Source organism: Rhinatrema bivittatum, chromosome 7 (genome assembly GCF_901001135.1).
Source record: "Rhinatrema bivittatum chromosome 7, aRhiBiv1.1, whole genome shotgun sequence".
Classification (NCBI taxonomy): Eukaryota; Metazoa; Chordata; class Amphibia; order Gymnophiona; family Rhinatrematidae; genus Rhinatrema; species Rhinatrema bivittatum.
Genome location: NC_042621.1, coordinates 270,167,547 through 270,195,282, shown reverse-complemented (window position 1 = coordinate 270,195,282; position 27,736 = coordinate 270,167,547). Strand labels below are relative to the sequence as shown.

The 27,736-nt window shown below is 39.1% G+C and overlaps 1 protein-coding gene across 12 annotated transcripts in view; it reads left to right on the top strand.

The window, feature by feature from the left end:
- BTRC (beta-transducin repeat containing E3 ubiquitin protein ligase) overlaps window positions 1-27,736 on the top strand; it is a 545,063-nt gene that overhangs the window by 175,528 nt on the left and 341,799 nt on the right. The window contains exon 1 of one of the 12 annotated variants that reach the window (XM_029610233.1): window positions 24,468-24,586. The exons of the other annotated variants lie outside the window; for them this stretch is intronic. The gene's annotated coding sequence lies outside the window, so the exon portion shown is untranslated. Of the gene's footprint in view, window positions 1-24,467; window positions 24,587-27,736 lie in introns of those variants that run through there. 12 annotated transcript variants of the gene reach the window in all.

The window sequence follows — 27,736 nt, the reverse complement described above, 5'->3', positions numbered from 1 at the left end:
CCCCCCCCCCCCCCCACAGGAACAGTGTAGTCCTCGATCTCTGCACTGTCTGAACTTCCATAAATGCCGTTCGATCGGTGAAACGACATGGAGCTCCTGCCTGGATGGAACTCTTATTGAGTCTCCAGGCTCAGCGGACTACACAGGTCACCCAAGGACTGCATTCAGTCAATCCTGCCAGCACCTGACAAAGATACAAAAAGAGACAGCGCAAGAAGATGGTGCAGATACTAAACTGCCAGTACAGTATTTTTTTTTTTTTTTAAATAAAGGATAGAAATAGACTCTGCCAGACTGCACAGCGACTAAGGCCTGCCATGCGGCTGGCAGACAAAGTAAAGAAGAAGAAAAAGGAAAAGAAATAAAACTACCTTAAGGTAAAGGAAAGAAAACAGATGCAGCTCTAGAAAAAATCACTTAAAACAAATGTGAGAAGAGAGCAAAGCTGAACACCGTGAGGCACACGGCTCCAAGGAAATAAAGAGGCTGAGGGACTCTGCCTAGAAGCAGATTGATTACTGCAGGTGCACGTGCTCAGTAGGGCATGTTTGAAAGTTCTAGATTCTTTGAGATCAAGGTTCCATGCCGGGATCCATCAGATGTCACCCATGTGTGAGGACTACCATTCTGCTTGTCCTCTAAGAACACCTGTTACAGGTAAGCAACTCTGCTTTCCTTAAGTGAATCCCAGCATGCTCTTCTGTATATTAGGATTGTTTTTCCCAGTATGCATCAGTTTACACTTGTCCACATTGCATTCATCTGCCACATAATTGCCTAGTTCCCCAGTCTGGCATGCTTCTCCTGCAATTCCTATCAGTCTGCTCGTGTTCTAACCTCATTGAATAATTTTGATTAACATACAGATTTGATCACCTTTTCCAGATCATTAGCAAATAAGTTAAATATTGGTCCCAATACAAATCCCTGGGGCACACCTTGACCATTTAGACCTACTCCTCAGAGGATGATGGTCCTCATGTATGCGTGATGTCATTAGATGAAGCCCAGTGTGAAAATTTTATGTCAAAGCTTTTAGAAGCTTTGTGCATATCCCACTGGGCATGTGCAGGACTGACAACGCGCCCCCCCCCCCCCCCCCCCCCCAAATGCCTTGCAAGGCACCTTAGCCTCATCTTTTCTGCAAAGCCTGCAGGCCGTGATTCATCTCTTTCACAGCTTCTGTAGTTAAAATTATTCTAGTGCCAATCCTCACAGGCCCCTGAGGGTTGTTTTTATCTCCTAGTACTCTTGGTAGTTTATCTTGTACAGTTTTAAATTCTTACTTTTCTGTTGGCTGCATGGTGCATCGGTTTTGGTGGTCTATGCTGGCATTGCTGGGGATTTTTTGTTTCACCATTGAGTAACATTTTCAACTTACTTTACATCTAATGCCTCAGAAGACCTGTGCCTCCTGTGCATTTGGGTTTGGTCTGTCATGTCCCATAATTGATAGGTGCTTTGCCTGGGAGGCTGACCATGTCTTCTCAGGCTGCTCCCTCAGGTAGGCTATGACTCTTAGAGGACATTGCTACCGGCAGAAACTTCTAAAATTCAGGAGACTAGCCCAGCTAATAGGCATCGGCATCAGTAACATTAAGATCAAGTGACCCAGGAGCTGCACTGGCCATAGATGGTGCATCTACATGGTTGCATAGATGGTGTCAACATTTTGGCTTGCTAGTCTATGGCATGATGTTTTAAGGACTGCTGAGCAGAGATAGGGTTTACCTCTCGCAAAAGATGGGCAGCATCTTCCAACACAGATGGCAAAATTACTGATGAGGGCTTTAAACTAGGATCATCGGGGATGGGTAAACAAAACCCCTAAAGTAAGTAAAACAAATACTTGTTTGAAAATGGGGGAAAAAGGGCAACATCTGGAAAACTATGTACACTAATGCTCATAGTATGGGAAATAAAGTCCTGGATCTGGAAGCAGTCATCGAAACTGATTTGGATGTAGTGTCTGTCATGGAGATATAGTACATAGAAAACCATGACTGGAATATAGTAGCAGGCTACAATCTATTCAGGAAGAGAGCAGGTGTGGCACCACATAAAAAATATTAAATTAACAGAATTGTAAGGCTTCCAAGGTAAGGAGAAAGTGTTATGGGTTAATCTATAAAGCAGAAATAGGATATCTGTTTATATTGTGTAATATATAGACATCACATCCAAAATAAATGGATAGAGATTTAATGGAGGATATTCACAAAATTGCTATGAAAAGGGAAGGGCTATTGCTTGGAGATTTCAATTTGTTGAATACTGATTGGGACATCCTAACTGCAGTATCTTCTAGAAGCAGGGAGATCCTGGATTCTCTGTAAGGAGAACGGTTCTGTCAACTGGTAATAGAACCCACATAGGAGGAGGCAATACTGGACCTGGTGCTTAAGAACATGCCATACTGGGTCAGACCAAGGGTCCATCAAGCCCAGCATCCTGTTTCCAACAGAGGCCAAAACCAGGCCACAAGAGCCTGGCAAGTACCCAAAAACTGTCTATTTCATGTTACCGTTGCTAGTGGACAATCATTTAGGATTCAGCAATCACTGGATAGTGTATTTCAGTATTAGAGTGCAGGAGATGAAGGTTCAGTCCAAGGTAAGAATCCTGGACTTCAGAAAAACTAACTTTGTTTAGAATGAGGAGAGTACCTCAAGGAGTCATTAGCTGAATGATAAAATCTAGGGGAAGAAGAAGAGCAGCAGGCAAAACTAAAAGATGATATAAGGCCAGCTAACCTTTTTGTTAGCAAAGTAAATAGCTGTCTGTTCTCCAAGCTGAACAGCCCTAACCTCTTTAGCCTTTCCTCATGGAGGAACCGTTCCATGCCCCTTTATCATTTTGGTCACCTTTCTCTGTACTTTCTCCAGTGCAACTAAATCTTTTTTGAGATGCAGTGACCAGAACTGCTCACAGTAATCAAGGTGTGGTCTCACCATGGAGCGATACAGAGGCGCATTATGATCTCTAACATTTTGTCAAGCACAACCTTCTAGCTGTTCATGCTGTCTGTTACTGTGCAGCACCTCACGACCTCTCATCTCTCTACTCGCTTCCTCGTGCACTCCGCTCATCAAACAAGTTGCTCTTATCTGTGCCCTTCTCCTCTACTGCCAATTTCCGATTCCATGCTTTCTACCTGGCTGCACCATGTACTTGGAATAGTCTTCCTGAACTGGTGCGTCAAGCTCCCTCTCTTGCTATGTTTAAATTCCATCTAAAGACCAATCTTTTTGAGGCTACTTTAAAATTTTAGGCCTGATTATCTGCTTTTAGCCTCATTTAACTTTCTTTTTCTTTTTAACCATTGTCTTGCTTTATGAAATGCTCCAAGTATGTTTCTCTTACTAGATTGTAAGCTCTATTATGTCATGTAGCATAATAGAAATGTTTCTGGGTAATAGATCCCATTACACTTATTCATGTCATCTTTCATGGGATTAGCATAGGCCACTCTCCTCCCAAAATAATTACAGAGCCTTGAGAGTTCTAATTTAGAGCCTGATTTACTCAGTTTTCCCATAGACACAATAAGAAAAAAAGCCCTAGTAAATCAGATCACTTGTTTGTTTTTGTATCTCTTGTCAATGATCATTGAGGGGAAAACTAAAAAAAAATCCCTAAATCTTATTACTTATGGTATCAGTTTTATTTAGGATCAGACTCTGAATTAGGAAGCTCCTTGAGTTGTCTAAAGTCAGTAATTTCTTTATTAAAGGTTTTCATCAATTAAACATGATTAGGTATTACACATTTCAAATGAATAACACTTCAAACAGTTAATCAGTTATTTCACAATATCTGAATTGACTTAATAGATCAATAAGATAAGTATACATAGATTTCACAAATTTTGCTGGCTAAGTAATCCCGGATTACATAGGACCAATTGTTTAAGTTTCTAAAGTATTATGGCTTAGACATGCTTTTTGTTAGCCTTCTTTGATATGTGTTCTTTTATTAAAGAACTTCCACATAACTGACCCAAAGAGTGACTGCAGTTTGTTGTTTGATGTGTTTGCTATTAATTGTGTGATTTGTGTTTTTACATTGTCCACCATTTTGATAAGTCTTTTGGAATTAGGAAGATGGTCTAAAAGAATGCTAAAGTAAAATACTAAATGCAGACATTTAAATGGAATTTAGAGATTAAAATACCTGAAAGATATTAAAAATGCATAAGAGACAAACCTTTTCTAATGGAAAGAAAGCTATAGAATTAGAGATCATGATATGAAACTTGAGGAGCAGCAACATCAGGAAATGTTTTTCCACAGAAGGGTGGTGGATGCCTGGAATGCCTTCTCATAGGAGGTGGAAAAGACAGAAACTGACGGATTTCAAAAGAGCATCAGATAAACAGAGGATCCCTACTAACAAGAAGATAGAAATGAGGCACTGGGGTAAACTGTGGTATATTTTCTATATGGGATAAATTGCATAGAGCGGCAGTTACAATCCTGAACATCTTACTGGGTAAACTGGATTGACCATTTCAGTCTTTTTCTGTCACTGTTGTAATGAATTTTGGTTTAAAGAACTAGATCATTTGGTTTTATCAAGATATAAATATATGTTGCCAGTCAAATAAGGACTATTTTCCATGGATAAGCAGGTTGAATTAGCCCTTACATTTATGTGACGTCATTCAGCAACACTGACAGCTTCTCCAAGCTGTAGAGCTTTGAGCTCTACTAAGCATGTGCAGAAGTTGTCTCGTGAGCCTCCTCAGCCATTTTTTTCTGAGCTAAAGCACAGATATGAACTTCATCTCTCCTCTATTTTTGTCACTTCAGCTTGTTATAGTCAGAAACCTTTTTTCTGTGTTGCCTTGCTGCTTCTGCAGCCCCACAAAAGCACTTTTAAGTGCTGGCAAAAAAAAGGAAAGAAATTGTTCTGTCTCACAAAAAAAAAGCCTATAGCATGGGGAGCACCCATGTGTGAGGATTGCCATCCTGCTTGTCCTTGGAGAAAGCAGAATTGCTTACCATTAACAGGTGTTCTCCAACCCCCGCCACTCCAAAGAAGTCTGTACAAATCTCGATGATATGGGCAGCTTTTATAGAGTATCTGACCCCGAGAGTGTGAACCTATCCTGATCCTTGGCACCAGGATGACCAAACCCAACCTTGAGCATGACAGGACCACACCAGCAAAAGGACCGTGTTACACGTCGTCTGACCGCCGGAGGCACATTATGATATCTTCTATCCCTTTCGGATGAAATGTCCAGAGGACAAGGAACCAGGGACTGTGGGGGGGGACGGGGACTCCGGGGACGGAAGGTTTTCTAGGGAAATAGACAAAAAACGTTCTCAACCTTCCATGGGGGTAAAGTTGTTACATGGTTCTGGTTCTATGATTGTTCTGTTCTGTTGTGTTTCTAAATGCCAATAAACATATTTTCAAAAAAACAAAACAGGTGTTCTCCAATGATAGCAGTACGTCGGTCCTCACGAAACATGCTCGCCTCCTCTGTGAGTTGGCTGTCCATGTATTAGCTTTATTATGGATGAGGGACTCTGCCTAGGGGACAGGGTAACAACTACAGCTGCACGTGCTTGGTTAGAGCATGTTTGAAAGCTCTAGAATCTTTGAGATCAAAATTCCAGGCCGGGCTCCATCCGATGTCACCCATGTGTGAGGACTGACATCTGTTGTCCTCGGAGAACACTTGTTAAAGGTAAACAACGCTGCTTTCTCCTTCAGTGCAGCCTTGTTTGCCTTCTTAGGAAAAACACTTGAGTCACAGTTGCTCAAAAACTCCCTTATCCACTCAAGCCGAGACTGCAGAGTCAAGTTCAGCTGGCTGTGCACCATCAAAACAAAAAAATCAGCATTATTCCCTAGAGCTGGCCTCACCTGCGTTGAAGAAACAAACATTCCAAGTGAGATGCATTGGCACTGATGCCGTCGGCATGTCTTTTTGGTACCGATGCAGGCATTGATTCATTTGAAGTATGGTGCATTAAAGCACTAGAAGACCAATGCACTTGAAGCACAGCACACTAATGCACTGTGCACTGGTGCATCATACACTAATGCATAGTGCATCTCTTGATACCTAATGCACCAATGCAAACTCTGCTGATGCACTCTATGCACACTGCTATGATGATTTATGACGCAATGATGCTTTCTTGACACAATGCACTGGTGCACCCAATGCACGCCACAAAGCATTCAACACTCGATTCACTCCAGGATATACCTGCACCATACTTGAGCTTTTATACAGAGTAAAATATCAAGAGGAAGTCACGATCCTCTAGAATGCCCATGCATTCCACTTCTCCTTCATGGGACCCAGTGGGATTGTCCATTTAGCAGTATCTATAGGAGAAGGCATTAGGTTACCTTTACCTCCTTCAATAATTAGAACAGCTAGTAACAGTGGATCCTATCAGTTCAATAGTTCAGCTGTTCTCGAATAAACCACCTATTAGAATGCAAGAATCTATACTAGTCTTAGAAAATGTGCCTCTACCTACTTTACACACCCATTTTGCCAGGGGATACAAGTTTTCCCATACCTGGATGATTAGTTGATCACTGAACATTCTTGAGAAGCAGTTCTCCATTCTCTATATGTAATATGTCGTCTTCAGAGCTTAGGGCTTCTCATCAATTTCAAGAAGTCAAATCTAAAACCCACTCAGAGCCTCCAGTTCATAGGGGCATGTATAGACTCCTTGCTTCAGAAGGCATTATTGCTCATGAACAGATATTAACCATGATCTTGCTCATCCAAACGCAGCTATCCAATCCAAGTTCTGCATCCAGGAAACTCCTTGAAGGTTGGGTCATATGGTGGCATACATCCAGGTAGTTCCACTATCCTGCCTTCACATCAATTATGCCCAGTGGGATCTGCAATTTTGGTGGGATCAACTCACTCAGCCCCTCTTTTCAATAGCGCAATTCACACCACCAGTGGCCAAGTGAGTTGCAGTGGTGGTTACATCCCCATGTTGTCTTAAGATGTTGTACTCATCAGCTCATCCTCACAACAGAAGCCCCCAATGGATATTAGGGAGTCCATGTTCAATTATCCATTGTACCTGAAGACCAGAGAGTGGCCAATGTAATGCTGATATTTAAAAAGGGCTCCGGGATGTTATGGGAAACTATAGACCGGTGAGCTTGATTTCAGTGCTGGGAAAAATGAAGGAAACTATTTTAAAGAACAAAACAGAACATATAGATAAATATGGTTTAATGGGACACAGCCAGAATGGATTTACCCAAGGGAAGTCTTGCATCACAAATCTGCTACATTTTTTTGAAGGGGTTAATAATCATGTGGATAAAGGTGAGTCAGTCGAATTAGTGTTTTTGGATTTTCTTGAGCAAGGCTTTTGACAGTCCCCCATGAGAGATTTCTAAGAAAATTAAAAAGTCATGGTATAAGAGGCAATGTCCTTTTGTGGATTGCAAACTGGCTAAAAGATCGGAAACAAAGAGTAGGATTTCTCAGTAAAGGAAGGTAAATAGTGGAATGCTTCACTATTTACTATCTTCACTATCTGTACTGGTACCAGTGCTTTTTAATATATTTATAAATGATCTAGAAAAGGGAATGAGAGAGGTGATCAAATTTGCAGGTAGCACAAAATTATTTAGAGCTGTTAAAACACAAGTGATTGTGATAAATTGATGGAGAACCTTATGAGACTTGGAAGACTAAGTATCCACATGGCAAATTAAATTTAATGTTGACAAGTGCAAACAATTGTGTTGCCAGGGACTATATCAACAAGCAGGGAGGAAAAGGATCACGATTGCTCTGCCAGGAAGCATTAAAAATCTGGAACTTAGCAGAATGACATCAAGCAACCCTGCTTGCAACATATTTATCGAGTGTCTCCAACATCCTAGTAGATTGTGTCAGCTGAGTGTATTGACTTCATGAGTGGTTTCAGTAGCAATCAGTAAACAAACTGTTCTACTTCTGGGGTCTATTGACAGTGGACCTGTTTGCATCAGAGCAAAATACAAAACTAAATCCATTTTGCTCTGTTCTACCAAGCAATCACTGATTAGGACAAGATTCATTCCTTCTTGATTGGGGACAAAGATTTATATAAACTTTTACACAGATACCTCTCATTCCCAAAACAATTCAAAAAGTTCTGCAAGATTGTGCCTGATCCTTATAGTACTAGTGTGGCCCAGATAAATGTATGTGTATCTTCTCAAGCTTTCCAGCAATCCTCCCATACCTCTGGAGTCAGACTCTCACATGTCTGACTCTGGATGTCATGACTCTGGATGTCGAGTGCTCAGTGATTTCAGATCTCCATTTGCCATCAGAGATTGAAGACATACTGGATTTGTCTAGAAAACCTTCAACCAGAAAAAACTATGCCTTCAAATGGAAAAGATTTTTCATCTAGTGCCAGCAGCATGGCTGCACCTTTTACCATCACAGCATACCACAGCTTCTTGGACAACAAACTAATCTTCCTGCATCTACTTATGTCTTGTTTTATGAAAGAACTCTGGCATTTCAAATTCCCGATACAGAAGCCTCCTGTTCTGTGAGATCTCAATGTGGTTCTCTCTCATTTGATGAAGCTTGGAATCTGTTCCTTTAAGGTTTTAGACTTGGAAAGTGATTTTCCTCGTTGAGGTCACCTTAGAAAGAACTTCACGCTCTCATCCACTCCTCCATATCTGAGTTCTATCACAACAGGGTGGTTCTTTGAACTGAACCACAGTTTCTACTGAAAGTAGTCTCAACTTTCCATGTGCATGAATCTGTTGTACTTACCTACCTTCTTCCCAAGGCCCCATACACATGAGGGGCAAAAAAGCCCTTTAAGCAGGCCTTGGCATAATACAAAAGATGTGCTTAGCTTCATTATCAAACTAACCAGCTTTTCATCTCGTTTTACCCTAACCGCCTTGGAATAGCAGTCACCAAATTAATATTATCCAATCGGATAGCCATTTGCATGCATCTCTACTATGACTTATGGGAACTTCAGCTCACCAACTCAGTCAAGACTCATTAGGTATAAGCTTTGACTTCACTATTGCTTATTTTTGAGAAGTACCCAGAGAAGATATCTGCAGAGCTGAGATGTGGTCTTCAGTTTACTCATTCATGACTCATTACTGTTGATTACACGAAACTCACACCAACTGCACATAAAATATTTTCTGAATGAATTTCACTTCAAATATTATGAGTACTTTCACAGTGAGGAAAAATAAACATCACCCGACGCTGGCAGCGTTTCGAGAGCGTACTTCACTGCTTTCTGCTTCAGGAGAACTCGCCGTCTTGACCAATTGATTGTTTGTTAATCGATTGGTCAAGACGACGAGTTCCCCTGAAGCAGAGAGCAGTGACGTACGCTCTCGAAACGCTCCCAGCGTCGGGTGATGTTTATTTTTCCTCACTGTGAAAGTTAAGTACTCATAATATTTGAAGTGAAATTCATTCAGAAAATATTTTATGTGCAGTAAAAAAAACTCTTGAAAAAGTACAATGTTTTAAATAACACAATTCCTGTGATTGTAGTGTTTCCCCGCAGCAACATCAGCTGTTGAGGTGTAATATTTGAGGAATTGTGTTTTGAATTTAGATTGAAGGCTTCTATGCTGTCGTGTTGACAACTTAAAGGATTCATTACTGTTGATAGCATTTCAAAGATTGACTATAGATTTTGACAAACAGTGGAATCTGGGTTGCTTACACTCTGCTGCAATCCTCAGCTTGGGACTCTCCACATGTAATGGCTAATTCAGCCTGCTTATTGATGGAAAAAGCATGTTTGCTTACCATAAATGGTGTTTTCTGTAGATAACAGGATGAATTAGCCATGGAATACCTGCCCACCTCCCTGGAGATTTGACTACATAGCTAAATTCACCTCTTTTACTGAGGCAACACCTGTTCAGGAATTCCCACACATGCTCAATAAAGCTCAGAGCTCTACAGCTTGGGGAGGCAAGCCCAGTGCCATCAGATGATGTCACCCACATGTAATGGATACAACCCTGGTGTTCAAACTTTGTATATAACCTTTGTATATAGTCCCCTTGTTATATAACCACTGTATAAAAATCCACCGTATGTTAAAACCAACGCTTGAACTAACCTCCCTCTCCCTCTAAGTAACCGACTAAATATGGCCCTTAATGACCTTGGGCAAGTCACTTTACCCTCCATTGCCTCAGGTACAAACTTACAGGCCGATTCAGAAAAACGCGCGGGAGAGCTGGCGAGCGCCCGCTCAGGCCACTCTCCTGGGCGCGCGATTCAGGAGAGTGGCCTATGCAAATTAGGGCCCACGGTAAAAGGAGGCACTAGGGACACTAGCGCGTCCCTAGCGCCTCCTTTTTGACAAGAGCGGTGGCTGTCAGCGGGTTTGACAGCCGAAGCTCAATTTTTGCCGGCGTCTGTTCTCAAACCCGCTGACAGCCACGGGTTCGCAAAACTGATGCCGGCAAAATTGAGCGTCTGTTTTCCAACCTGCGGGCCGATTTTTTTTTTTAATTTTTACCTTTTTTTTTTACTTTTGGGGCCTCAGACTTAATATCGCCAAAATATTAAGTCGGAGGGTGCACAGAAAAGCCGTTTTTACTGCTTTTCTGTGCACTTCGTCAGAAATTAAAATGTGCGGATTGGCTGCACATTTTACTTTCTGTATCGCGCGGGAATAACTAATAGGGCCATCAACATGCATTTGCATGTTGTGGGTGCTATTAGTTTCGGGGGGCGGGGGGGGGGGGGTTGGACGTGCGTTTTAGACACACTATTACCCCTTACTGAATAAGGGGTAAAGCTAGCGCGTCAAAAACGCGCATTCAAATGCGGGTTAACAGTTCACTCTACCAGATCGCACTGTACTGTATCGGCCTGTTAGATTGTAAGCCCTCTGGGGATAGGAAAAGACCCACAGTACCTGAATGTAAACCGATGTGATATCTCTGATCGAATGTCTGTATATAAAAATAATAAATTTCATTTTGCTGTCCGTAGAAAACACTGTTTATGGTAAGCAAAGATGTTAATGGTCAGTAATCCAAAGAATTTCAGTTCATCTTCCTAAACTAAATCAGCTATTATGTATGTGGATTACTCTCATGAAACAGTCAAATATTATTGGTCTGCTGGGTCTTAAATCAAGGGAATATTCCTGATTTGTTGGCCAATATTTAACATTTATCCTATGTGACAAAAATAGAATTCTGTATAATCACCCCACTCTAATCAATAGAATAATTGATAAACCAGATAAGATTTAAATTGATTGCTAGCCAGGAGAACTCCCCGAAGGCCTTGGATGCTCTTAATTTTGACATGTATGTAGTATACCCTGCGGATGAAGTGCACTTTGAATTATCTGTTTTTATTTGCTTAATGATGGGGAGGGTGTTAGAGTCAAGTGTTTAATTAACCCAGCAATGGGCTGCGCTGTCACTTACACACACATAGAGCTGATTGAGATATCTTACCAAGAATAGTGAATAGAAATGATAATGTGCCACTGAGACGGAAGATTGCTTTTTCAATCCATTTACAGGGTCACTGCTTTGAATCTCTTATTGGATGAAAGGCATTCAACCTATAGGGGAAAGACAAACAGCTTTTAAATAAATTATTTTCATACCCATAAGGTAACTAAAACATATACACTGTAGACTTAGTAAACCATTAATGCTTTTAAAATACAAAATAAAAACATTGTGAGCAGCCTATGGTTTCAGATGTGGAGTGATGGTTACTAGAAAAGTGTCAAGAGCCACAGAACAGGCAAAACCCAAGCCAATGGCACACCCTCATTGGGATAAGACAAAAGAAAAACGAAAGCCAGCTACAAAGTAATATTGACTACCCACTTGGAAGAGCCACTAAGTAATTATTATTGCAGTGCTTAATTACCTGGCATTTTTTAAGGTGTTTCAGATTTATATGGCTAGCTCATTGTTTCATTTTTTTTTTTGTAATAGAAACTTACATGGAAGCCACTGAATAATAAAATATTTTATTCAGACTCCTAGCTAAGGTGTGCTTTTAAGAAGAGCCATCCAGTCTTTTTAAAACACTACTTCTAAATGCAATTTGATGTAAGTTAGCTGTCAAAAACAGAAATCAGACTATAAATATTAACACATTGTAGCACTGGTGAGCTCTGTTCAAGAAATGCTTTAATGTCTTTGACTAAACAGAATCTTGACAATACAATTGCCATGTAGGATATAAAATTGATAATTTTAGTACAATTGGATGCATATCTTTAGGGTAATTGCATAAAAATGTAGGTGGCATGCATATAATTAGGTTATTTTATTAGACACAAGCTACAACTAAATAAGCTTATTTTTTAAATCCTTTAAATGTTATAGTTTTGTTAATCTCAACATATGCCCTTTCTATCTTGTTTCAGTTTTTCAAGTAAATGCTTTCACTGCTTAATTGAACTCAGTTCTTTTCATAAACCAGAATCTGTTGCACTGATTTCATGCTTGAGCATGCTCAGAATTATTTGGGATACTATACCTTTATACCACATATAAATAGCGCACCCATTTAAAATAACTAGCTATATTGAATTTAAGAAAATGTCAAAAAATAAAAAATAACTTTAATGTAAGGCTTTAGACTTAATTTTTAATATAGCTTTGAAATGATAAAAATTCTGATGGTTGCTTTGATTTGCTTTTTTTTTATTGAAGAAAGATAAGTTAAAAAGTCACTTTTTTTAGTGCAATGGAAAATTCTGGATCCTGATTTACTAATCTGCTTTCCTATAGATAAAGGATAGAAGAAAAGCCTTAGTGAAGCAGACCCTAAATTTTACCAAAAGAAAGAAAAGAGAGTTCATTTTTAGTATGTGTACCTGATTATAAGAAAGAAATGTTAGATCATTTTTAGTGTGTGCGCCTGACTAAAAAAAGGAGGAAAGGTAGGACATTTCTAGTGTATGTGCTTAACTAAAAGAAAAGAAAGTTAGTGTCTCTCTTTTCTTCCTTCCCACCCCAACTCCTACCTATCCCTAAATACATTCTTTGAATTTATAGACTCTTATCCCATTTAAAAGAACAAGAGACATTTTCATACCAAAAATCAATTGTGGATTTATTTAACACAAGGGAGTGACCCAACCCTTATCAATAGATTAATTATTATCCATTTGTAAGTCATTGCTAAATTAACATTAAATACCCCATATACATTTAAAGAACTTTAATTTATACATCCCTACTCCCATAGCAGCCTAAATTAGCTAAGGCTTCAACAACATTAAGATGCAGACAGCAGTCTAGCCTTCCTGTCTTTTGCACTGTGTCACATATATGATAACCTCTCACCAAATGGAAGATAATGTGTGTGTGTGTGTGTGTGTGTGTCTCTGATGCAAAAAGCTCCTGAGTCTCAGAATGGAAACTAGAGTGGCAGACCTGGAGGATTTGAGGCAGACAGAGGTATATGGAGGTAACAAAGTCCCAACTCCAGTCTGGCAGCCACTGAGCTGCCTTGGAAGAGCAAAATCACCTGGACGGAGACCATCACTTTGTTATAGCAAGAAGTGGTCCTGTAGGTAGGACCTGCTCTCCAGGTAATGCATTATCCTCTCACACAGAGGATGGGTCTCCAAGGATTAGTACCCAGACAGGAAAGGTTAGGATGACTATCAAGTTCGTGGTTCGATCATTAGGAATGTAGATAGCTGGGTGGATGGTGGACGAAAGGATCGCTTGGTAACTTGCCTTCTTGTAATAAGGTGTAGCAAAACTCACATATCACCTAGATAGGATTTTAGACAGTGCTGGGGGGGGGGGAGCTGGCTATCGTGGTACATGTGGGATCCAGTGGCATGGGAATGTGTGGGAGGGAGATTCTGGAAGCCAAATTTAGGCTATTAGGTAGAAAATTTAAATCCAGAATTTCCAGGATAGCATTCTCTAAAATGCTTCCTATTCCAAGTGCAGGACCCCAGAGGCAGGACAGAACTCCAGAATCTCAATATGTGAATAACACGATGATGTAGGGAAGAAAACTTTAGTTTTGTAAGGAACTGGGCAATGTTTTGGAGAAGGGGGGGACCCTATTCCAAAAGGATGAGCTCCACCTTAACCACGGTGTAACCAGATTGCAGGCACTAACCTTTAAAAAGGAGACAGAGCAGCTTTTAAATTAGAACAAGGGGGAAAGACAACAATCGCTGAGCAGCAGGTCTTTCGAAAGGAGGTATCTTTTGAAGAGTACTAAAGAAATAGGTAGTTGGCATGTCCTAATAGATTCTAATAAAAGCAAAAGTAGTCCATACATCTATAAGTAAAGAACAGAATGTGTTAAAAGATTTCTAATTATCCCTATTGACTGCTAGGAAAGTTTATATACAAAAAAAAAAAGTGCCTTGAAATGCTAATGCTAGAAGTATAAAAAGTAAGGTAGGACATTTAGAATGTATAATTCTGAATGAAGAAGTATACTTAATTGGCATCTCAAGAGACCTGATGAAAGAAGAATAACCACTGGGATATTGCTAGACCAGAGTACAAATTATATTACAATGATAGGTTGGATCAACTTGGTGGAGTAGGTTGGTGGTTTGTTAGGGATGGCATAAAGTCCAAGATCCTTCAGGAGACTAAATGCACAATAGAATCTTTATGGGTGAAAATTCCATGTGTGATAGGAAGAGTATATTGGCGGAGGTTTTCTACCATCCATCTGGCCAAAATGAACTGATGGGCTATGAAAAGCTAACAGAAACTAGGGAAGCTAACAAATTTGGCAGCACAGTAATAATGGGAGATTTCAGTTTACCCGAATGTTGACCCTGGTAAATGTTACATCAGGACATACTAGGGGAGGTAAAGTTTCTAGGTGAAATAAATGACTGCTTCATAGAGTAGTTGACCTGTGGAATTGACGAGAGGGGGAGCAATTTTAGACCTTAATGGAACATAGGATTTGCTGCGAGAAGTAACTGTAGTGGGGCTGCTCAGCAACAGTGATTATAAAGTGATCAAATTTGACTTAATGACTGGAAAGAGGACATTAAATAAATTTACTGCTTTAGCATTTAACTTTCAAAAGAGGGAGACTTTGATAAAATGAGGAAAATACCTAGGAAAAATCAAAAAGATTCAAATACAAAGGTTAAGAGTTTACATCAAGTGTGGATATTGTTTAAAAATACCATCTTGTAAGCCCAGATCAGATTTATTACATGTATTTTAAAAGGTGGAAAAAAGGCCAAATGAATGCAAGCATGGTTAAAATGTGAGGTGAAAGAAGTTGTTTTAGCCAAAAGAACTTTTCAAAATTTGGAAAAAGGATCCATCTGAAGAAAATAGGAAAAAGCATAAACATTGTCAAGTTAGATGTAAAACATTGATAAGGTAGGCAAAAAGAGAATCTGAAAAGAACCTGGCTGTAGAGGCAAAAACTCATAATAAAAACTTTAAAAAATATATTGGGAGGAAGTCTCTGAGGGAGTCGAGGGGTTAACGAAGCACTTAGAAAAGACAAGGCTATAGACTAAAAACTAAATGAATTCTTTACTTCAGTGTTTACTGAAGAGGATGTTGGGAAATACCCATGCCAGAAATGGTATTCAATTGAGATGTTATGGAAGAACTGAAACAAATCACGGTAAACTGGAAATATATAGTATGGCAAATTGACAAACTAAGGAGTTGCAATCCGCCTGGACCCAGATGGCTTACACACCAGAGTTCTGAAAGAACTAAAAAATGAAATTGCAGATGTGTTACTAATAATTTGTAACCTACTGTTAAAATCATCTATTGAACCTGAAGACTGGAGGGTGGCTAATGTAACATGAATCATTAAAAAGGGCTCTAGGGATGATCCGGGAACCTATAGTCTTGCTTCCGTACTGGGAAAAATCGTAGAAACTATTCTGAAAAACAAAATCATGGAACATGTAAAAAGATATAGCTTAATGGAACATAGCCAGCATGGATTTACACAAGGGAAGTCTTACTTCACCAATATGATACCGGTTTTTTTTGAAGGGGTTAATAAATATGAGGATAATGGTGAGCTGGTGGCTATAGTATATTTGGATTTTCTGAAGTCGTTTGACAAGTCCTCCAAGAGGGAGTCCTGTGAAAGTTAAAAAGTCACGAAATAGGAGGCAATGTCCTTTTGTAGATTGCAAGTTGTTGAAAAGATAGGAAACAGAGTAGGACTAAATGGTCAGCTTTCTCAGTGGAAAAAGATAAACAGTGAAATGCTTCGGAGATCTGTACTCAGACTGGTGTGTTTAATATAATGATCTCAAAAACGGAACAATGAGTGAGATGATCAAATTTGCAGATGACAAATTATTCCGAGTTGTTAAATCACAAGCACATTGTGAGAAATTGCAGGAAGACATCCAAATGGTAGATGAAGTTTAATATGGACAAGTGCAAAGTCAGACCCATTGTGAAAAGTAACCCGCACTGTAATTACATATTAGGTTTCATATTATAAATTACCACCCAGGAAAAGGATCTGGACATCATTGTGGGCAATACTTTGAAATCCTTGGCTCAGTGTGTGGCGGCGGTCAAAAAAGCGAACAATGTTAGGGATTATTAGGAAAGGAATAGAGAATAAAATAGAGGATGTCATAATACCTCTATCTCTCTGTGAAGAGATTGCACCTAGAATATTGTGTGTAATTCTGGTCACTATGTCTCAAAAAAGAATATGTAGTTGAACTGGAAAAGGTACAGTGAAGAGTGACCAAACTGATAAAGGTGATGGAATGGCTATAGAGGTTAGGGCTGTTCAACTTGTTGAAGAGACAACTGAAGGGGCCATGATAGAGGCCTATAAAATCATGAGTAGAATAGAATGGGTAAATATGAATCGGTTATTTACTCTTCAAAAATTACAAAGACTAGGGGACACACCATGAAGTTAGTAGCACATTTAAAACTGGAGTAAATTACTCACTCAACACATAGTTAAGCTCTGTAGTTCATTGTCTGTATTTAGCATTGCTAGGTTTGGACAAGTTCCTGAAAGAGAAGTCCATAAACTGTTATTAACCAGGTAGAAAGCCACCTCTTATCTCTGGGCATTAGCAGCATGGAATCTGTATACTGTTTGGGATCTTTCCAGGTATATATGTTCTGGATTGGCCACGGTTGGAAATAGGGTACTGGGCTTGATGGACCCTCAGTCTGACCCAGTATGGCAGTTCTTATATTCTTGTGCTTGTATAGTTTACTTATGAAATTCGGTTGACATCGCGTATAAATACAAATTTGCAAAATTAGTGTCCCATTTTAAAACTATAAATTTGCAAATTTTGCTCACTTATTGAACATATTTAAATATGTTGTCATAAGTTAGCTTATGTTAATTATCTGTAAACCAATAACTCCAGTTTTGTGCAAATAGCCATGAGACAATATGCTGTCTACGTTATGTTGTGATAGGTGGGCATTTCATTACTACTAAATAGAATATATTTGAATGAATGGTCAAACACATGTTCATATGGAGAGACCCAAGATGGCATCTTAGTGGGAAGACGTGTCGAGTGGAGCTCCAAACACTGAAAGTTTTCCTTGTTTCTCAGTGTGTTGCTTACTGAGCGAAAGGTTAGGGTAAGGGAAGGTTCCTTGGCTCCTTACCCACTCGGTAAGGTACCATAGTGTATCGATGGCTTCCTCATTCCAGGAGATGTTATACCACCGGGAGATGTGTTCGCTGTAGCGGAAGGAGGTGAGCATTCTCCTGCACTCATGGAGTGTCAAACATCTTTGAGTCCCGGTGCATCAGTAATCCTTCCCCTCCTTCTCGCATCATGATCTTGGGACTGGGTCACCCATTATGACGGTCAGGATTGGCGTTGGATACGACGGCAGCTGGGGCTGATTCCATTTCACAAGATGCGAATGTTGAAGAAGGATGTGCCGCAGGTTTCCTGTTACTGTCAATGAGTCAACAAATCTCTCAGTAGAAACAGTAAATTGGGACTTTCTTCCCCTTGCTTCTACTCCTTCAGGAAGGGAAGAACCAGCTTAGTATCATGATGGCATGACAATTAACCGCCAGGAGGATTCAGTAAGCACCATCTTCAGAGCTGAATTGATTAATTCATCAGAAATGACTTTGGATTCTGTCTGGAATGCCATTGTATCTCTAGAAAAATCTATAGCTACATTAGTTTCAATAACAGATATATATCATCGTACTTAGATTTTGGATCCTCTAGTTTCCTCTCACAAATCAAAGATAGAAGACTTAGATCAAAAGATATATCAGTTACAATTGGTTCAGAATGACCAGGTTCAAGGAGAGACAGTTAAAATTGAAAAGTTGGAGAACCTGGAAAATGCTCTCAAATATTTGAATTTGAGAGTCCTGAAATTTCCTAGAATTAACCTTGTATCTCCATGGGACCAGTTTAGGAAATATCTTACTGATGTTTTGAAAATTACCTCTGAAACTTTGCCACCTATTTCTAAGATTTATTTTACTTCCTTTGAAAAGAAAGAAGACACTGGTCAGGGCAACCAAGCCCCAATTGCAATACGTTCAGATATTTCAGCAATCTTGGAGACGTCAGAAGATGACCAGGTAACAGACCGTGGAACGTTTAGTTAATTTTGTTTTTTCTTCTGATCGAGATATGGTTCTTAGATTATTTCTTCAAAATAGAGAGATTTTGTATTTTGGCCAAAAGATTTGGATATATCCCGACATTGCTAGAGCCACTTAACAATGTAGAAAGAAATTTTTAGCTCTGGATCAAGAAGTTATGCAACTAGGGGCACAGATGATAATTCGTTATCCCTGTAAATGTATTATGAAATTTAACACTGTAAGATTTTTTTTTTTTGAACCTTTACAATTGAGAATATTTCTAGACTCTCATAATACATCTGCAGATGCTGCTCGCTGGTATTGTTACCAAATATGAGAAATAGTCTGTTCTCTTCTTTCCCCTTAGATTTTCCTTTTACCATTGCCTGTTAAGTATGCGCTTTGACCCTTGGATCTCCCCTATTACTTTGTATTTGGGTCTAAGGTAATTTTTTCTGTTTTTCCTTATTGACTTTGAAAATGTTACTTTTCAGTGATCCCTGTAAATTAGCATTGCTGTCTAATTTTTGGAAATTTAATAATAAAAAAACCCCATTTATCTCACATATATTGTGGAGAAATTAGGAGAAAATATGATTCTTTGCAGAGGATGCTAAGATCTGCAATGTAATGGACATGCCTGAGGGAATAGATGGAATGATTTAAGAAAGCTTGAAGAGTGGTCAACTGCTTGGCAGCTGAGTTTAATTAATATGATGATTATTTAATAATTATTTACGCTCTCCATTGTTCAAGGTGCTTTATGTAAAACCATACATAAATTAAAATCATGTCATCACACAAAATAACACAAATGATCAGATCAGCCACAGCTAGCACAACAGAAACTAATGTCATTATATTACTGCCCAAATGCTTGTTTAAAGAGAGAACAGATCTTCCTTCCAATTTTTGATGGATTTGTTTTGACTAAAATAGCCTCTTTCACCTCACCTTTTAACCATGGCGATAATTGTTTTACTTTCTACCTTTCTTTATGCATGGAATACATCTGGACTGTGCTTCTAAGACTGTATTTTAAACAGTGTCCATGCCTCTTGTACACTTTTAACCTTTGCAGCTGCAATTTTCAGTTTTTTTCTATTTTCCTCATTTTATCAAAGTTTCCCTTTTGAAAATTTAGTGTTAGAGCTGTAGATTTACATATTGTCCCCCTTCCAGGCCTTTAATTGTTTTTTAAAGATTTTGTGATATGGAATGGAATTGTTACTCTGGGTTTTATGGTCCACACAAGAGTTCCAGAAATCACTTAATATATGTCTGTGCCTTTCCTGCAGGCTAGTGCCGCTAAGAGGTCTCTTCACGTGTCCTTTCATCTACCTCATTTTTGGCATATGTTTGCATGAAAGACACTTTGGTACCTATGTGGAAATTTCTGTTGCTATCTTGAGTACTAAAAATTGGGCAGTGAATTTCTGTTCCCTTCCTGCTAATCTCATAGCAAGCAGTATCATATAACTATGATAGAATGAACAAATTAGTTAGAAAATAACTAAAAGGGAAAGTGGTGAAGGTAAAAAGTTTGCATGAGGCATGCACATTGTTTAAAAATACCATCTTGGAAGCCCAGATAAAATGTATTATATGCATTAAAGTTTGAAGGAATATCCAATGACTATCTGCATGGTTTAATGGTGAAGTGAAAAAAACCAGTTAGTCAAAAGAGCATTGTTCAAAAAATGGATAGCAGACCCAAATGAACAAAATAGGTAAAAACATAAACACTGACAAGTTAAATGTGAAAGAATAGTAAGACAAGCCAAGAGAGAATTTGAGAACAAGCTTACTAGAGAGGCAAAAACTAATAAAAACTTTCAAGTGCTTTTGAAGCAAAAAGTCAGTTAAGGAGACACTTGGGCCACTAGATGACTGAGGTGTAAAAAAGTGCTCAGGGAGTACAAACAAATAGCAGAAAAACAGAATGAATTCTTTGCATCAATCTTTATTGAGGAGGATGTTGGGAACATACCCACGTCTGAAACATTTGCTGATGGTGATGATTCTAGGCATGTAAAACAAATCTCTGTGATAATGGGGGATGTTATAGATCCAACTGATGAATAACAAATCACCAGGACTGGATGGCATCCACCCCATGGTCCTAAAAAAATTAAAATATGCAATTACAATTCTATTACTAGTAATCTGTAACCTATCATTTAAAACGGCTACAATAAGTCTGGAGGATGGCCAATGTGATGCCAATTTTTTAAAAGGGCTCCAGGGGTGATCTGTGAAACTTTAGACCAGTGAGCTTGATGTCTGTACTAAGCAAAATGGTGGAAGCTATTCTTAAAAACAAAATCACCTGCCATATAATAAACATGGCTTAATGGAGAAGAGTCAATGTTTCGGCAAAGGGAAGTCTTGTCTTGCCAGTCTTTTAGATATTTTTGAAAGTGTAAATAAGCATTAAAATAAAAGTGAGCTAGTTGGTATAGTGTATTTGGATTTTCAGAAGGTATTTGACAAAGTCCCCCATAAAGGATGTGTTAGGAAATTAAAAAGTCATGGGATAGGAGGCAGTGTCTTATTACGGATTGGTAACTGGTTAAAAGACAGGAAACAGATGGCAGGAATAAATGGTCAGTTTTCCAAACGGAGAAAGGTAATTAGGGGAGTGCCACAGAAATTGGTACTGGGACCGGTGGTGTTTAATATTCACAAATGACAAGTGAGGTGATCAAATTTGCAGATGGAAAATTAATCAAAGTTGTTAAAACAGTAGAATGCAAGGAACTACTGAAGGACCTTGTGAGACTAGTAGACTGGGCATCTGAAGTGGCAGATGAAATTAATGTGGAAAAATGCAAATGCACATAGGGAATAATAATCCCAACTTCAGGTACACAGTGCTAGGTTCTGTATTGGAAGTCACCACCCAGGAAAAGAACCTTGGAGTCCTTGTTGACAATACTTTGAAATCCTCAGCTCGGTGTGTGGCGCCAGTCAAAATAGCAAATAGAATGTTAGGAATGATCTGAAAAAGAATGGAGAATAAAATGGAGAATATCATATTGCCTCTGTATTCATCTATGGTGCGACCGCACCTTGAATATTGTGTGCAGTTCTGGTTGCCCCATCTCATGAAAGACAAGAAGAAAAGGTGAAAAGCGAGGTCAACAGAAATGATAAATGAGATGGAATGGCTCACTTATGAGATGCTATGCAGGTAGGCCTCTTTAGCTTGCAAAACAAACAACTTAGAAAGGACACGATAAAAGTTTATAAAATCATGAGCTGGGTGAGACAGGTAAATAAAGGACAGTTATTTAACGTTTTGAATAATAGTAAATCAAGGGACACTCCATGAAAGTAACAGCCAGCAGATTAAAAACAAATAGTAGAAAGTACTTTTTCACTCTGCACACAATCAAGCTGTGGAATCTGATGTCAGATGACATGGTCAAGGCAATTAGTGGATTAAAAAAAGTTTGGACAAATTTCCAGAGGAACGGTCCATAAAACATTAGCCCAGGTAGACTAAAGAAAGCTATTGCTATCCCTGGAAGTAATAGGGACTCGATCTGCTCTTTGGAATCTGCTGGGTACTTGCAATCTGGACTGATCATTGTCTAAGACATGATGCTAGGCTTGATTGACCTTGGTCTGACCTAGCATGGCATTTCTCATGCTTTTATGAGCAAACCTCTAAATGTCCCAGGTATAATAGTATGCAAGACTGATAGAAATTGTGATTTACTGATGGTGGTGATGGGATGTGTGTGTATGGGCAGGATGCAGTGCACATGAGAGAGAAAAATCTAGCTTGCTTTTTTTTCTTAAATCGAGTAAAAGAAATAGCTATGTAATGAGGCTGTGTGCATGCTTAGCTATATGAGGGCATCTTTGAGTTTAGGCCATGTGGAGGCTTAAATGGCTGCATGCGTCTGGTTCCCTAGGAAGGCTGTTTGTGACCAAGTTTTGACTTTGTAAGTTTGTCTGCAAGAAAGAGAATACACATTAAAAGAAAAAAATTGAAAGATAATGTAAAATTGATAAGACAACCCCCCTCCCCCCCAATGCTTCACAAAATATCACAGACACAAGAAAGGAATTTAGATGTGCCATGCTGAGTCAGGTCATTAGTCATCGAGCGCAGTTTCCTGTCTTCAACAGTGGCCAGTCCAGTCTCTTGGACGTACCTGGCATATCTTAATAGGAATGGAAGTAAATGAGCCTAACTGCAATACACATCTGATATACTTTATTTGCATGATTAAGTGATGGTGTCTTCAATGTACAGTGCTGACTATGCTTTTGTGGCATATATGTGTGTGTATATATATACAATCATACACAGTATATGTTAAATGCAATTGTGTTGTGTTCACTGCCATAGAATTCATGGTCCAGGAGTTAGTTATATTCTGTGAAAAATTTTCAAAACCACATTTCTGTCCTTGACTGGTAAAATTTGAATATTTCATACAGTAGATTATATCAGCTGTTTTTACCTCGTATCTTTTTTGTTTTTATTTGTTAACCTTTATGATTTTATTTATTTATTTATTTATTTTTATATACCGGTGTTTGGTTTTACACATCACATCGGTTTACATTCCAACAAAAAATGCAGGAAATCAAGCCTTTCCTTTGTCAATACATTGAACAATAATAAACATGGAAATTAACAAGGGAGATAAAAACATGGGAAAGGTTAACAGTAAGGGTTGTGTATTAACATAATTGTAAAGTTTCTTTAATTTCTTTTAATTATCAAATTCATATTCAGACCTTTAACTAAGACATGGCAAAGCTGACTATGTGCAGCCAGCTGGGTAATATATCTGTTAGCTTACAGATCAAGACAGTAAAAGAGAATGCCAGCTCTTCCTGTCCTTCCTTTCTTGTGCTATCAGGGAAATGAGTAACATCAGAGTTTAATCTTTACTTCTGTAGCATGACTGAAAGGAGAGGGGGATGAAGCTGGCTTGTATTCTTTTTGTTTAAAACATTATTTTGTGATCCACTGTTATCCCAGAAATAACTTGTCACTTATGCTGTCTTTTTCTTTCCCCACTTCCTTCACACAACAGCAATTCTCCTATGCCCTAGTAATTTTAAATCTTTCTCATCTTTTCTCTATCAAGAAATATACACAAGTGCTGTATTTCTCTGCTTCATACGTCCTAAGTCTAGGCATTGCTTTCTTTTATTTATTATTTATATATTTCAATTTGATATCCTCTTTATCAGTCCACTCAAAGTTGGTTTCAATTTATAAATCTATAAATTTAATACAGAAGTACAAAGAACCCTCTACACCCAAACTTCATAACCTAGTACCTAATTTTCTATTCATGCTTATTGGTACAAATAGCAAATCCAATACTATTTTTGTCCTTAATGATATACATTGTGTGTGTGTGTATAAATATATGTGTGTGTGTGTGTGTGTATATATATATATATATATATATATATATATATATATACACACACACGCCATAATTTAGACTTGAGTGTAAAAATAACTGTTACCAGGGGAATATACTTACAGCATTGGATGGATTGATGAAATTAGTCTAGTTTTTTAAGATTAAAAAATAGACATTGACTGCAGGTGTTAAAGCAATATGTTATAATGACTTGAGCTTTTGCAGATTACAGTGAATGATGGTGATAAATGTTTTCCCTGCATAGACAATGTAGCCTGGCTGTGTGTGTATATGTATATACAGATATGCAAAATATATATTTCTATATTCTTTCTAAGGTTCACATACCTAGTTTCCCTAGAGCTCATCATCTCTGTCAGGTTAATCAATAGGCACCGTATGGCAGAGGGTCAGTAATCAGTGTCATCATGCCTTTAAATCGTGTTGGAAATTTGCTTAAAGCCTGGGCCAATTAACATCGAGATGATGAATGGATGGGTAGATGAGAAGAGCCTGACGCTCAGGGGCTTTGTGAAAAGGAGATGCTCAGCTGTTGAGCAGCAGACACCAGCGAATAAAATCAGCCATTCATGTGAGTTTAGTCCACCCACTCTTAATGATAATGTCAATCTAGCAAAATATACACACATTGGAGTTGTCATGAGTTAATAAATCAAAGGAGTTTGTCAAAGGCATTCAGATAGATTAACGAGGCAGCAGCAATAACAAGTCAAATTTGCATAGAGAATTGCCCGAATCTCAGTAAATTATGATCGTGTTTTTCATTTGATTATTTGCTAATGTCTCAAGAGGGAGAATGATTATATTAGCATGCAAAATCTACTCTAGCAGTAGAAATTTGAGGTATAGAGGGCCTGGCACACTGTGACAATCAATCAGTTTCTGCGTACTAGCATAAAAACAAGGCTTAGAAATGAACTTTTTTTTTTTTATTTTTGCCCCTTGCTACTCAGCCAAATGGTTCAGCTCGACAGAGATTTTATATCGCTGTAACAGAGTACTGAATTGTGCCTTCAGGCTGAATATAGTTATGCTGCTATAACCAACCTATCCATCTGCCAACCAGATTGGAATTCTTCTATCCAAGGCTTCTATTAACCCCCACTGACAACTCCAAACAGGATTAAGGATTTTGAAGCATGAAAATATTTGTGCAATCAGCATGTGTAGTACCCTGTGTTTTGAAAATGCTGCCGCTGTACTGTTTTCCAGTGTTGGATGAGAGCACGAGAGAGAAAATATTTCTTTATTACCTCTGTAAAGGGAGTGAAAGAAGGTGAGAGAATGTAGAGGGATTAGTGTGCTGCTTTTGTGAATGCTATAAGAAGCCTTGTTCACTGTAACAGTTCAGTTCGTTATTGTTTCTCAGACTATTTGAATCTGTTTGAGATAAATATATTGTCATTTAGTTGATATGTTTTAGCAGTTGGACCATTACGATTAGAAATTAAAGAGCCACTTTAACTTTGCTAAATAAAAAAAAAAAACCCAAAACATATTTAGTGCCATAAAATCTTTCGGAGCATTTTAACTTTTCCAGCTTTTTTGGTCAGGAAAATCGAAATATGGTTTTAAACAGAGATTACCTCAATATGTACTTGATAAATGGGACAGATATGACAAAATAGCAAAAATTGCACTGAATTAAAATTTGCAGAGATGTTTTTCACAGAATAAAATGTATGGGGTAAAAACAGAATTGTTTGTAAGGTCCTTGTAGCTTTGGATGAAATGTTACTACAATATGAAAGGTACAGGGTACGGATGTACTTAGCACTGGTATGTAACTTTTGTTAAGGGATAAGGGCTAAAATTTCATCAAGTGCAACAGTCACACGAGTCAGGTAGCTCATCTGTATAGCTTGCTGCACTGCTATCAGATAACACTGCAAACAGTCAATTTAACTTTCTCTAGTTACAAATAAAAATCCTGAGAATTTACAAAGCATGGATATCAATCTGCAAGTGTGAACTGGGAGAGAGTATGACTTTTGTTTCAGACTTTTTGTTGGGGGGAGGGTGAAAAGTAGCATAGAAACATGGAAAGGTGGTTTGGTGATGAGGCTGTAGTTACTTCAACATGGACTCCTCTGCTATTACACAGAATTCTCCTACCATGCTATCAATCTGTGATATAGTAAATGTCAAAGAATAGCCATAACTCTATTTTATTGACTGTGTTTGGAAAAGGAATTTATCCTCTCAAAAGCTCATGAATTGGATTGGCCCGATGACTTAATGATAGTACTGCGTGTGCTGCCTTGCAGAAGACCTGGTTGGATTCCTAGGTCAGGTCTTCAGTTCCCCAGGACAGATAGAGCTGAGGGTATGGTGTAGGCAGTGTTCACATTCATTGGGGGATGTGAATCTCTGCCATTGGTTAATGGTGACATCTACCAGCTGGATTTCTGGTGAAGGCATAGGTTCTGGAGGGAACCATGATCGGTGGCCCCCAGCCAAGGATTTAGTTTGGCTTGGTGACGGTTATAAAATAAATACCCTAGATAGTTTTAAACAAAGGCTCATGGTGCCATAGAGGCCAATTCAGGTTGAAGTCTATTGTATAGTCACAGTTAGAAACACAAGTTATAAACTATCATTTTGCTCTGGGCAGGGATATTTTTATATTTTATATATCTCTAGCTTTATCATTATCATAGAAACCCTCTCTGCCCCCCTTTCCTGGATGTTATGTTTGGGTAGCCCTGGGGCCCCTCACCATCCCTTAGGGCTGAAAAGACAACATCTCAATAGTATCCCATGAATAAGGTGGTAAAGGTAGTATTGGGCCAACAAGACAGGAGACTTGAACCAACCTGAGCCATGAGCATGGCCGTAGGGAAAATATTTTGACATACTTATGCAATTTCCGATTCAGTTGGATTTTTGGTACTAGCCACTAGCATAAGCATGACCTGGGTAGCAGCGACCATTTGTCACTAAATGGGGGTGGAAGTAGAGGCAGCATTCATGCATTTCAAAGTACCATAGAGACCAGATGTGGGGTGAAATTGGCCATAACTTTTATAACAATATACAACCATAACCATGTCCCAGAGCCATAACATAGAGCTGCCAAAGTATCCCTTTCTTGCAGTTAGCACATCACCTCTGGCCCGGGGCCCATTGCAAACAAGCAAGGCCCTGCCCTCCAGGAGGTAATTATCCTCAGGACATACCCATTTATCTACCTCACCCAAGCAAAGTGACTTCCCAGTCGCAGGCTGGGGGCATGTGGTCTGTTGCCGCTCCAGGGCCAGCGTGCTCTGGCGACAAGCAGCCCCCATCACACCAAAGTAGGGTATACCACGTGCTGTGCACTGCCTCCAACTGGTGACCACCCTCCTGCCTCGGGTACCTCATGCTTGGTGTGTCTGCCATCCTCTCTCTGAAATGCTCGTCATAGTTTAACCAAGCAAATCCCTCTTATTTGGAGTGAGTACTTACACATGTGTCCAGGTACGACCTCATTGCCAAGTGCTGTGAGGGGTCAGCCTGCGCTAGCAGCAGTGGTGTTCCTTGATCCCTCTACTACCAACAACCCTTGCAAACCAGAGGAGGATACTGACGAGGAACTTCTACCGCCCAAAGACTCAGAGCGGCGGGAGTGTCTCCTACTTTTCATTTTATGCCTCTGCTCCACGGCATTATTGCCCTCTACTATTATTATTGCTGCTGCCTCCAACCCTGGCGGTTGAGTAGCATTCTCCCCAGCACCAAC